At 38.3% G+C, this 13,197-nt stretch overlaps 1 non-coding gene across 1 annotated transcript; it reads left to right on the forward strand.

The window, feature by feature from the left end:
• The first annotated feature begins 2,537 nt into the window (after nt 1-2,537).
• TRNAS-GGA (transfer RNA serine (anticodon GGA)) lies at nt 2,538-2,613 on the forward strand. Its single transcript has one exon. It is a non-coding gene; the product is annotated as a tRNA-Ser (tRNA).
• The last annotated feature ends 10,584 nt before the right edge of the window (nt 2,614-13,197 follow it).

Here is a 13,197-nt window from a genome sequence, read left to right on the forward strand (position 1 = left end):
GCATCACTTACTAGGTGTTGTCTAACTTCTGTGTTGCCTTCACTTCCGCATCGGTAAAATGGAGATAGTGACACCAATCTCATTAGGTTGTTAGGAAAATTCAGTGAGATAAGAAGTATTTAGAGCAAGTCTGGCACATAGTATGTATACAAAACACGGTAGCTATCATTGCTTTTATTACTATAAGCCTTATGACCTTGAGAAGGTTACTTACTAAACTGAACCTGGACTTTGTGTTGCCTCTACCTGAACCTATAAGTTGATTCTTTTGTGGGTCTTCTGGGAGATGTTGGGCAAGATGTTAAACTTCTCTTGCCCTTAGTTCCTATGGCTGTAAAATGTGAAGAAGAAGAATATAACAATAACTCAAAAAGCTATCTCACTGATGTGGTATTTGTTGATTTTAGAAAATTGTTACTATTTTAGGTGTTATAATGATATTGTGTTCATTTTTAATGAGTTATGTTTTATAAATGCATACTAAAATATTTATGGATAAAAGTATCTGAGATTTGCTTCAAAACAATAGAGGAAGCAATGGGTGGGGACATGGATAAAAGAAGAGCGGCCATGCATTGGTAGTTGCCATGACTGAGTGGCAGGTACATGGGGCTCATCAGACTATTCTCTCCTCTCTTGTGTATGTCTAAATTTTTTTCCTAATGAAAAGGTTGTTTTAAGAGGATTGTCATTAAGTGAGAACATATATCATACAGTAGCAAGTATGCCATAATGACTCAGTAAGGAGCTGCTGGTATTCAGCTGCAGAACTAGTGGTTAGAGTAATAGTTATTATCATCTCCTATTTATTTTTATTAGTTCAGTTAAGTAGTCAGGAACAAAAGCCTACAGCAAGGGAATGGATTAATTGATACATGTGAGGGGAAACGGCACTTTTTTTTAAAGTTTTCTTAACCAAGATCTCAGCTTTCTGATATTTGGGGAACCACCAACTAACCCTCCCACTCTCATTACAGAAGAAGCCTGCACATTCTAACACATAACATTTATAAACTTTAGCCAAATAAAACAGATCTTGGAAAACAGTAGGTAGGATTCTCTCTCCATTATTAAATATCAGTAGCCATTTTACATTTATTTTGAGCTTCGGTTGAACAGTACCAACATGGCAGGTATTTTCTATTTACGCAAATGTACCTTTACAATCAAATACCTTATTTTCAGTCATTTAACCTTGAAGAACTGAAAGTGAATTTCAATTACTCATGTGTGGCCAGTTGTAATTAGGACAGTCCTTAGTATTCGAGGAATGGGGATTTGGAAATGCTGCCTAAAAAATAAAAAGTTTCCCCCTTAACTTATTTTTACTCTTTCCCACCTCTGTCTCCATGGAAATGGGGTCAGAGGCCATGGGGAACTCACAGAGAGCAAGCAGCTGAGAAGGAGAATTCTTACTTAGCAATTTCAGCTGAAAGCCATAAACTCCTTTACAAAGACCAGCTGAGTCTTTTGGCCACTAGTCTCTGGTTTTTCATACTGATAATAAGTAACATGGCTTTTTTTCCTATGTGAAGGAGAAAGGGATGTTACTAAGTAAAAAGCATTTTTGCATTTATACTTGAACTTCTACAGTGCAATAAATCAGTATAGAGACATTCCTTAAGAAATTATTTTCAACTTAAAATTATTTTTTATGCACACATGCAAGAGAGAGAGAGACAAGAAGGGAGAGAGATGAGAAGTATCAGCTCATAGTTGCAGCACCTTAGTTCTTCATTGATTGCTTTCTCATAAGTGTCTTGACTGGGGACTCCAGCTGAGCCAGTGACCCCTTGCTCAAGCCAGCGACCTTTGGGCTCAAGCCAGTGACCATGGGGTCATGTCTATGATCCTACGCTCAAGCCAGCAACCCTACGCTCAAGCCAGATGAGTCCATGCTCAAGCTGGATGAGCCCATGCTCAAGCCAGCGACCTTGGGGTTTCAAACCTGGGTCCTCAGCATCCCAGGCTGATGCTTTATCCATTGCACTACTGTCTGGTAGGCCCAACTTAAATTTTTTAAGTAATAATATACATTTGGAATTAAGAAATTATCACTAGTTTGATCTCTGTCCTTTCATGTTTATGACATTACTGGCTATTTGAAGAAAAACAGATGCATTTATTTTTGCATGATATCAGTTATAAATGATTTTTTGTAATGAGATATCACCATAGCACAATTCCAAATAATTTGAATAAAAATTCTCTTTAATCTCAAGAGTAGGACCTGGCCAGAGGCTCATTGGATAGAGCCACAGCCAGGCGTATGGACATCCCAGGTTCAATTTCTGGTCAGGGCACACAGGAGAAGCAACCATTTACTTCTCTTCCTCTCCCTCTCCCCTTGTCTCTCTCTCTCTTCCCCTTCCGGAGCCAGTGACTTGATTGGTTCGAGCATTGGCCCCAGGTGCTGAGGATAGCTCTGTTGATTCAAGCATCAGCCCCAGACAGGGTTGCCGGGTGGATCCCAGTCGGGGTGCATGTGAGAGTCTGTCTCACTATCTCTCTCCTCTCACTTAAAAAAATACAATTAGGCCCTGGCCAGTTGGCTCAGTGGTAGAGCGTCAGCCTGGAGTGCGGAAGTCCCGGGTTCGATTCCCGGCCAGGGCACACAGGAGAAGCACCCATCTGCTTCTCCACCCCTCCCCCTCTCTTTCCTCTCTGTCTCTCTCTTCCCCTCCCACAGCCGAGGCTCCATTGGAGCAAAAGATGGCCCGGGTGCTGGGGAAGGCTCCTTGGCCTCTGCCCCAGGCGCTAGAGTGGCTCTGGTCGTGACAGAGCGACGCCCCGGATGGGCAGAGCATCGCCCCCTGGTGGGCGTGCCAGGTAGATCTGGGTCGGGCGCATGCGGGAGTCTGTCTGACTGCCTCCCCGTTTCCAGCTTCAGAAAAATACAAAAAACAAAACAAAAAAACACAATTAAATAACATTAAAAAAGAAAACCAAAAAGAAGTCTCAAGAGTGTAGGTAGTCAATACCATTTCACAAAATGTTTTATGAATTAAAGTATAACTTACTTTACTCCTAATTTTCTTAAATTATATACACTATTTCACTTTTTTTGCACTTTAAGTATTCAGTTTACTTTCTTACAAACCATTTGAAAACATCTGAGAAGGCTAGATACTCAAATAGGCCAAGTTATTTATATGTATTATATATGACTACTTCACCTGTTAGCATCTGAGTAATAATTAAAACAATCTGAAATATAAATTTAGGCTCAAAAAGGCCCTAGCAAGTTCTTATCAAATTTGAGCTAAAAAATTCTGTTTTAAGTGATTTCTTTTCTTGTTCTTTTTCTCTTCATGCCATACATCTTTATGATTCAAAGTTTATAATCTCAGTATTAGTTCCAATAACTTTTGCAAAATTTCATCAGTCCTCTTACATAAAACATTATTATTACTTTTAATCATCAATCTGGTCTGAATTTTCCAGAATTTAGTTTCAGTAAAATTCAGAACTATAGTACCTCTCTCAGGGGCTTTAATAGTTTGTTTTGGGTTGCGCATGCACACACACACACACACACACACACACACAGCCCCCCACCCTTAATTTTGTGGTCAGCAGCCTAACCACGTTGTCTCTTATCCTCAGTGTTTCCGTGCCTGTTGGCCCTCTTACAAGTCTGTGCTGAGCGCTTTCTCTGGCCCGGGTTGAGCCCTTCTTCCACTTTCCTTTGCTCTCAGAGTGAACCAGAACATCGTGTTCTGAAGCAGCCCCAGCACACATGCTTCACAATGCTGCCAAGTTTGCAGCTGACCAATTGGCCTAATTTAGAGGGCTTGCATTTATAAAATTTACAACCCTTTATTTCCACCACCCCTTCACACCCTCCCCTGAAAACGAGTGTGCCAAATGTACTGATAAATCAAGAGTTCTTTGGTTTTGTTGCAACAAAATGGGCAGTCCTTTCTTTTCCCTTCATTGGCTCTCCGCCTGGCTGTTCCCTCCTGAATAGATGGAAAGTAGCCGTTGATGTGTTCAAGACATGTGAGAGTGGCCACCTCTGGAGTAATAACCAATTTTAAAAGAAATGCACTAATGGAATGATATGCTCTTCAATTTCTGGAACTCTGTTCTTCCAAAGTAATTTCTTTTCCTTTCCAAAAACCAATCCAGGCAAATTTATCTTCTACCAAATTAGGAAGACAGAGTTGGATTCTTGCTTTTTCACTGAGACCCGGTCAGGCAGGTCTTTTGTATTTAGATACTTCAAACACTTCTTATTGACATTTGATTCTTCTCAGCTTTTTAAATAGAGTTAAGACCAAGTGTGAGAGGGTTAGGATTTAATAGTGTAAAGAAAAACTGTGGGAATCAGTTTCTCATGATTTTAGTGATCTGCTATGTTCTTACTTCTGCCCACTCCTTCAGGAAAAGGTGCTCTGTCAGGGTAGAACCAGATTTTCACAAGGCCTAAAGCTTATCAAATTTGGAGCTCTCTTTATGAAAGAGACTATGAAATTAGGTTCAAGAGTGTATCTCTATTTTAAATTTAAAAAAAGAAACCATAAGTTACAAGTCTTAAAAAACATCCAGAAAAATAGCACTATTATAATTAGTATTAACAATTGTTATTACTGTTACAACATAACTGCTCGAATAATTCCCTACTTTTTTGACTTTCTACTCTTTGACCCTTCTTCATATGATAAAAATTTACAGTACCATTTTGTGTAGAGAGAATAGAAAGATAATTTTATTTTCTGATATAATAGATAGATAGATGTTTTTGTTATTAATAGTTTAGGAAAGGCCCTGGCCGGTTGGCTCAGTGGTAGAGTGTTGGCCCGGCGTGTGGAAGTCCCGGGTTCGATTCCTGGCCAGGGCACACAGGAGAAGCGCCCATCTGCTTCTCCACCCTTCCCCTTCTCCTTCCTCTCTATCTTTCACTTCCCCTTCTGCAGCCAAGGTTTCATTGGAGCAAAGTTGGTCTGGGCACTGAGGATGGCTCCATGGCCTCCGCTTCAGGCACTAGAATAGCTCTGATTGTGCGCTACAATGGCTACAATTGCAGTGGAGCAATGCCTCAGAGGGGCCAAGCATCGCCCCCTGGTGGGCATGCTGGGTGGATCCCGGTAGGGCACATGCAGGAGTCTGTCTGTCTGCTTCCTCCCCCACCGCTTCTCACTTCAGAAAAATACAGAAAAAGAAAAAGAAAAAAAGAAAAAAATAGTTTAGGAAAGATTCTTTCAGCTTCAGAATTTGTTGGTCATGCCATAGCTGAAACAATTTCTTGTTCTGGAAGTGCCTTTTACTCGCTCCAGACCTTTGATGGCACTGGAAAGGATTCCAGCTGGCTCTTTGGCCATTGCCTTAGCACCTGGCTCAGCTTAGCCAAGTCCAGCAGCCTCTTAGAGGTCTTGAGCAGGAGGAGAGGGATAGCAGGGCACCAGGTGCTCATGGTAGAGCCTTAGTCCAGTGGACTCTGAGCAGAGAGCAGAGTGAAATCTCAGTCAACTTTCTACTTGGTGCCCAACTTGGGTTCTGAATACTCAGGGAGACCCCACATGCTACAGGGTATCAAGAGGTTCAGCAAAAATGTAAGGAGTACTGGCAGACCACCAACATCACCCACAGATTCAGGATGGAGGGCCACACCCTGGGGGGCCAGCATTGCATACATCCAGATGAACTCCAAATCCCTGAGAAGGACACCCAGAACTGTAGCAGGGGCCCATGAAAGTAAGCAGCCATGAAGCATAAAGTTCATTAGCTTTCCTGAGAAACTACCTCTGCACTCGCTGCTCGGCACAGATTGGACATTCATGGAAATGAATGGAGCTGGATTTCCTGGCCAATATATCTAAAATAGTAAGTTTCACATCAAATTCATGGCTATAGTCTTATCATTTAGAACATTACCTAGCACATGGTTGGAGCTCAATAATTATTTGCTAAATGAGTGAGAAGTCTCTGTCTCTGAATATTTTTCTTTATTTATAAAGAGGACCGAAATTAGTTACCACTGTCTTTTACTTTCCTGGGTTAAAAAATGCCGGCCAACTGGAAGCTGCTGGATATTGCTCACTTTTAATTTATTTATCCACCCTTGAAAAATTCATTCTTACTTCATCCAAGCTCCTCCCTGCCCACTCACCCCCAAAAAAACTTGGGGGGGGGCTTTAAAGCATAGTTTAAGCCTCATGTCATTTTCTTTTCATTTTGAGTTTATGCTTTATTGCTGCCCAGATAGTCAAATGTCAGACCTTTTAGGCTGGGATTCTTCCAGTGATGTTATAATGCCTGAACTTTTTCAGAGGGAAAAATCTGTTTACCATTTTTTTATTTTAACATTTAAGCCAAGATATTGGGAGATTATTTTGAAAGTCTGAACATGTTTTCTTCTTCGTCGTCATCTTCTTCTTGAGGTTTCTGAGATGTTCCTTTGGAACTATGGGGAGAAAAGAATGCAGTCAGTGTGTTCCATGTGTGGGCTCTTGTGGCCTTTTCATTTCCTGAGCCCAAAAGCCACAATGTGGCCGTCTTGTTATACAGATAATGAGCGGGGATGGAAAGAACACAGGAAACTCATAGGTTACATAGAATCTTATGGCTAGGAGTGACATAATGTATTCTACCTTTTTACTGGTGAATAAACTGATGCTGAGATTAAATGTATTGCCCAAAGTTAGCATCATGAGTGACATTAATCAGAAGTTCTATAAGGGCAACAGAATAAAGCTATTCCCTCACAATAAGTTCTGGAACTTTTTCTAACTCTAATTTTCATTTCCCTATCCGCTCATATCTCTAATACCATGATAACCATGATTTACTATGTATGCGTCAGTAATGTTTGAAAACTCAATAGTTTACAATAAAGCACTGGGAGACCAAAAGAATCGGAGATGCTACGTTGGAGGAACTTGACATTGACATGGCGGTGAACACCTCATGGGCATTTGAAGAACACTTACAAAAATAAGTTGAGTACATTGACTCTTTGTCTCTAATTTACTACACAACACTACAGACTGTAGCACTTCCTATTCCTGTATTAATTTACTCAACAAATACTTATTGGACTACTGCTCCAAATCAGGCACTTTGCTCAGAGGGGCCTATATTGATAATTGAAACATAACTCTGCCTTCTAGGAGATCACAATATAGTGGAGCAGACCAATGCATAATGTATTAGTTTCTGTGGTTGTGCAACAAATCACAAATTTAGCAGCATAAAACAGCACCCAATTATTAGCTCACAATTCTATAGATGAGAAGTCTAGGCACAGCACAAATGAGTTCTCTACTCAGGGTCTCACAGGCCTAAACTCAAGTTGTCAGGTGGGCTACACTCTTGTCTGGAGGTGGGATCCTACTCCAAGCTCATGTGCTTGTGACAGAATTTAATTCCTTGAGGATATAGGTCTGATCCTTACTGGTGGTCTGCCAGGGGTGTTCTCAAATCCTAGAGGCTGCCTGCATTTCTTACCACGTGGCCCCTCCATCTCCAAGTAGGCAACGGATTATCTCCTTTGCATCAAATCACTCTCACTCTTCAAGTCTTTTTTTAAAAGCCTCATCTCTTTTCAAAGGTAACCTGATCAGGTTGGTTAGTCCTGTCCAGGGTAATCTTACTATTTTAAGGTCAACTGATTTGACATGTTAAAACTCATCTGTAAAATCCCTTTTGCTGTATATACTATTACATAGTCATGGAAGTGATATATTCTCACATTTGTAAGTCCTGCTCACACACAATGAGAGGGAATTTTATACAAGGGAATCATTGGAGGTCACCTTAGAATTCTGCCTACCACATATAACAAAAAGCTACACCCAGCAGAGTAAATGATATATTGAAGATAGCTGCAGAGAGCTGTGAAAACCCAGGAAAGAGAACAAATAGTTCTGCTTAGTGGAATGGATAGAGTTAGAGTAAGAGAAGAAGTCAAGTCTGAGCTGATTGGAAAGAATGAGTGAGAGTACAATAGGTAGAGAAAGGGCAGACTCTTAAACAAGTTCTGTTTTATTTCTTAGTTGAGTTCATAGAGTATGGTGCCTCTGGGGACTCCCTTCTCTAACTACCAACATAGCAAGACTCATCATTAATTTATAGGTAATGTTTCTATGCTGATTGAATATCTAACTAATTTATGAGCATCATATTGTATAATCTTGAACCTCTTACCTATCTTATTCTTACTCATCAAAGATTTTAGAAATTTAAATGTGAAGTCATTTATTACACAAGGATATCTGAATACTGATCTGATATTAAATGATATTCAGGAATTACTAATTTTTAAGTGTGATAATGGTATTGTGGATTTTTAAAGTGTTTATATCTTAGAAATACATACAGACATATCTATAAGTACCATGATATGATGTATTGAAAAATAGTAAAATTTAATGTTGTAAAAAGTTGGAGATCTTTGGCCTGATCACGTGGTGGCACAGTGGATAGAGCACCAACCTAGAACACTGAGGTCCCACGTTCAAAACCTTGAGATTGCCAGGTTTAACATGGGCTCATCTGCCTTGAGCCCAGAGTTGCCAGCTTGAGAAAGGGCTCACCGGTTTGAGCGTGAGATCATAGACATGACCCCATGGTCACTGGTTTGAAGCCCAAGGTCACTGGCTTGAGTCCAAGGTCGCTGGCTTGAGTCTAAAGGTCACTGGCTTGAAGCCCAAGGTCACTGGCTTCAGCAAGGGATCATTGGCTCAGTTGGAGCACCCTGGTCAAAGCACATATCAGAAACCAATCAATGAATAACTAAAGTGCTGCAACTATGAGTTGATGCTTCTCATTCCTCCCCTTCCTGTCTCTGTCTCTCTGTCTCTTTCTTTCTTTCTTTCTTTTGATAAGAAAAATGGAGATCTTTGGAGATAAGCATGTGCACCACCCACCACTACCACCACCACATACAAACAACAGAGATATACAATTGACTTTTGGTTACAGACTGACATGAACTTCTCCCATTTTTTTCTCTTTTGCTTATTCTACTCTTCAATTTTAGAGATGTTCAGAAACATAGTAATTAAAAAGATTTTGGTTTTAAGCAACAAATCTGACTCTGTTTAATTCAAGAGACTGAGAAGAGATATTAATAGAAAGATTCTGGTTGTCTAGTTGCAGTAGGTAATCTCCAAAGATGATCTACAATGAACCACATCTGTGATCTTATGTAAGTCCACATTGAATCTGGACTAGTCCTGTGACTTATTTTTGTTGTTTGTTTTTCCCAGTTTTATGGAGATATAATTGACATATAGCATTGTATAAGTTTAAAGTGTACAACATAATTATTTGATATATGTATAATATTACAAAATCATTATCACAGTATGTTTAGCCAACGTCAGTCAGCTCACATAGTTACAACTTTTTTGCCTCGTGATATGAACTTTTAAGATTTACTCTCCTAGAAACTTTCAAATATGCAATACAGTATTGTTAAAGGCAGTCACCATGCTGTATGTTACACCCCCTAGAATTCATTTATCGTATAACTGGAAGTTTGTATGTTTTGACCACTTTCACCTAATGTAACTCCCCTGACTCATTCTCTTCTGGGAACCAACAATCTGTTCTTTGTATGAGTTAAGTGTTTGTTAGATTCCACATATAGGTGAGATCATACAGTATTTATCTTTCTATATCTGACTTAACTCACTTAGCATAATGCCCTCAAGCTCCATTCATGTCAAATGACAGAATATTCTTCTTATTAGGGCTGACTAGTATTTTAATTGTGGGGGTGTGTGCGTGCACCCACACATGTGCGTGTGTGTGTATCACAATTTTTTTCTTTTTTAATTTGAGATATCCTTTACATATAACATTATATTAGTTTAAGGTGTATAACATGATGGTTTAATATTTGTATATATTATATGATCACCACAATAAATCTAGTTAACACATTACCACACGTATTTACAATTTTTTTCCCTGGTGTTTAGAACTTTTAGGATCCACTCTTTTAGCAACTTTTTATTATACAATACAATATTATTGACTATAGTCATCATGCTATCCACAGGACTTATTTTATAACTAGAAGTTTATGGCATTTAACTCCCTTCATCTAGTTTTCCCACTCCCCATAGCTCACTTCTGGCAACTACCAAACTGTTCTTTGTATCCATGAGTTTACTATTCTTTTAGATTCCACATATAAGTGGGATATTTATATTTCTTTGACTTATTTTACTTGGCATGATGCCCTTAGGCTCATCTATGTTGTCACAAATAGTTGTATTTCCTTCTTTCTTATGGCCGAATAATACAAATATTTCATTTTATCCATATACCTCATATTCTTTGGCATTGATGGACACTTAGGTTGTTTCCATGTCTTGGCTATTATAAATAATGCTGCAATGAACATAAGGATGCAGATTTTTTTTGAGTTAGTGTTTTCATTTTTTTTTAAAATAAATACCCAGAAGTAGAATTGCTGGATCATGTTAGGTTTGTTTTTAATTTTTTGAGGAATTTCCATACTGTTTTCCACAGTGGCTACACTAGTCTGCATTCCCATTAATAGTGCGTGAGGGTTCCCTTTTCTCCACATCCTTGCCAACACTTGTTACTTTCTCTCTTTTTGATGCTAGCCATCTAACATGTGTCAAGTAAATCTCATTGTGGTTTTCATTTGCATTTCCCTGATGATTAGTGATGTTGAGCATCTTCTCTTGTCCCTGCTCGCCATCTGTATGTCTTCTGTGGAAAAAAAATGTCACTCAGATCCTCTGTCCATGTTTTAATTGGATTTTTTATTTTTTTACTATTGAGTTGTATGAATTCATTATATATTTTGAATATTAACCCCTTATCAGATATGTGATCTGCAAATATTTCCTCCATTCCATTTTTATTTTATTGATGGTTTCTTTTGCTATACAGAATCTTTTTAGTTTGATGTAGTCATACTTGTTTATTTTTGTTTTTACTTTTGGTTTCAAATGAAAAAATTCACCAAGACCTATGTCAAGGTGTTTATACCACGGTTTTCTTCTAGGAGTTTTATGCTTTCAGGTCTTATGGTCAAGTATTTAATCCATTTTGAGTTGATTTTTGTATACGGTGTAAGACAGTGGTCCAGTTTTCCCAACACTATTTATTAAAGAGACTGTCCTTTCCCCATTATACATTCTTAGCTCCTTTGTTATAAATTAATTGACGATATATGCATGGGTTTATTTCTGGCCTCTCTATTCTGTTCTAGTTATCTGTGTGTCTGTTTTTATGTTAATACCATACTGTTCTTATTACTATAGGTGTGTTAAATAATTTGAATTTGAACTCAGAAAGCTCAATACCTTTGTTTAATTCTTCTTTCTCAAGACAGTATTGGCTATTCAGGATCTTTTATGGTTCCATACAAATTTTAGGGTTGTTTGTTTTAATTCTGTAAAAAATGCTTTTGGAATTTTGATAGGGATTACATGAATCTGTAAATTGATTTTGGGTAATATAGACATTTTAACAATATTAATGCTTCCAAACCATGACCACACAATATCTTTCCATTTATTTGTGTTGTGTTCAATTTCTTTTATTAATGTCTTACAGTTTTCATTACATAGGTCTTTCACCTCCTTGCTTATTTATTCCTAGCTATTTTACTCTTTTTGATGCAATTGTAAATGGAATTATTTCCTTAGTTTCTTTTTCTGATAGTTTATTCTTAGTATACAGCAATGGAACTGATATTTGTATATCGGTTTTATATCTAGCAACTCTGTTGAATTTCTTTTTAGAGTTTTTTAAAATTGATTTGAGAAGGAGAGAGAGGAAGGGAGAGGGAGAGAGAGAAACATTGGAACATTGATTGGTTGTTCCACTTATTCATGCATTCATTGGTTAATTCTTTTTTTTTTTGAAGTGAGAAGTGGAGAGGCAGACACACAGACTTCTACATGCTCCTGGCCGGGATCCACTGGCATGCCCACCAGGGAGTGATGCTCTGCCCAACAGGCATTGCTCCATTGAAACTGGAGCCATTCTAGTGCCTATGGAGCTATCCTCGGTGCCTGGGCCAACTTTGCTCCAGTAGAACCTGGCTGTGGGAGGGGGAGAGAGAGATAGAGAGAAGGAAGAGGTGGAACTGTGGAAAAGCATATGAGTGCTTCTCCTGTGTGCTCTGACTGGGAATTGAACCCAGGACATCCACATGCCAGGCTGATGCTCTACCACTGAGCCAACTGGCCAGGGCCATTGGTTGATTCTTGTACATGCCCTGACTGGGAATCAAACCAGCAATCTTGGTGTATCAGAACGATTCTCTAACCAACTGAGCTACTCAGCCAGGGCCTATTGCATTTGTTTTTAAGTTCTAATAGCTTTTGATGGCATCTTTAGGATATTCTATGCATAATTTTATGTCATATGCAAATAATGATACTTTGGGAGTTTTTTTTTTCTTTTTCATTTTGGTTTCCTTTTGTTTCTTTTTCTTGCCTAATTATCTGGCTAGGACTTCCAGGATTATATTGGAAAAGTGGTGAGATTGAGCACCTTTGTCTTGTTTTCTAATTTTAGAGAAAAAGCTTTTAGCTTTCTATTTTGACTATGTTAGTTGTTGATTTGTCATGGATGGTCATTATTATGTTGAGGTATGTTTTTCTATACCCAGTCTGTTGAAGGTCTTAGTCAAACATGGATGTTGAATTTTGTCATTATTTTTATCTATTGAAATAATCATATAATTTTTAACTTTCAATTTATTAATGTGATGTATCACATTGAGTTGCAGATGTTGAACCATCCTTGCATCACTGGAATAAATCCCACTTGATCATAATGTATGAATCTTTTACTGTCTTGCTGAATTCAGTTTGCTAATATTTTGTTGAGGGTTTTTACATGTATGTTTATCAGGAATATTGGCCTATAATTTTTTTTCTTCTGATGTCCTTGTCTGGTTTCAGTATGAAGGATAATGCTATACTTGTAAAAAGAGTTTGGAAGTGTTTCCTTCTTGTCTACCTTTTTGAAGAGTTTGAGAAGTATTGATGTTAGTTTTTTAAATGTTTGATAGAATTCACCAGTGAAGTCATCTGGTCCAGAACTTGTGTTTGTTGAGACATTTTTGATTACTGATTTAATCTCCTTACTACTTATTGGTCTTTTTAGATTTTTCTATTTATTCATGTATGTTTCTAAGAATTCATCCATTTCTTCTAAGTCATCCAATTTTTTTGGTGTATAATTGTTGTCTCTTAT

Source organism: Saccopteryx leptura, chromosome 1 (assembly GCF_036850995.1).
Source record: "Saccopteryx leptura isolate mSacLep1 chromosome 1, mSacLep1_pri_phased_curated, whole genome shotgun sequence".
Taxonomy (NCBI): Eukaryota; Metazoa; Chordata; class Mammalia; order Chiroptera; family Emballonuridae; genus Saccopteryx; species Saccopteryx leptura.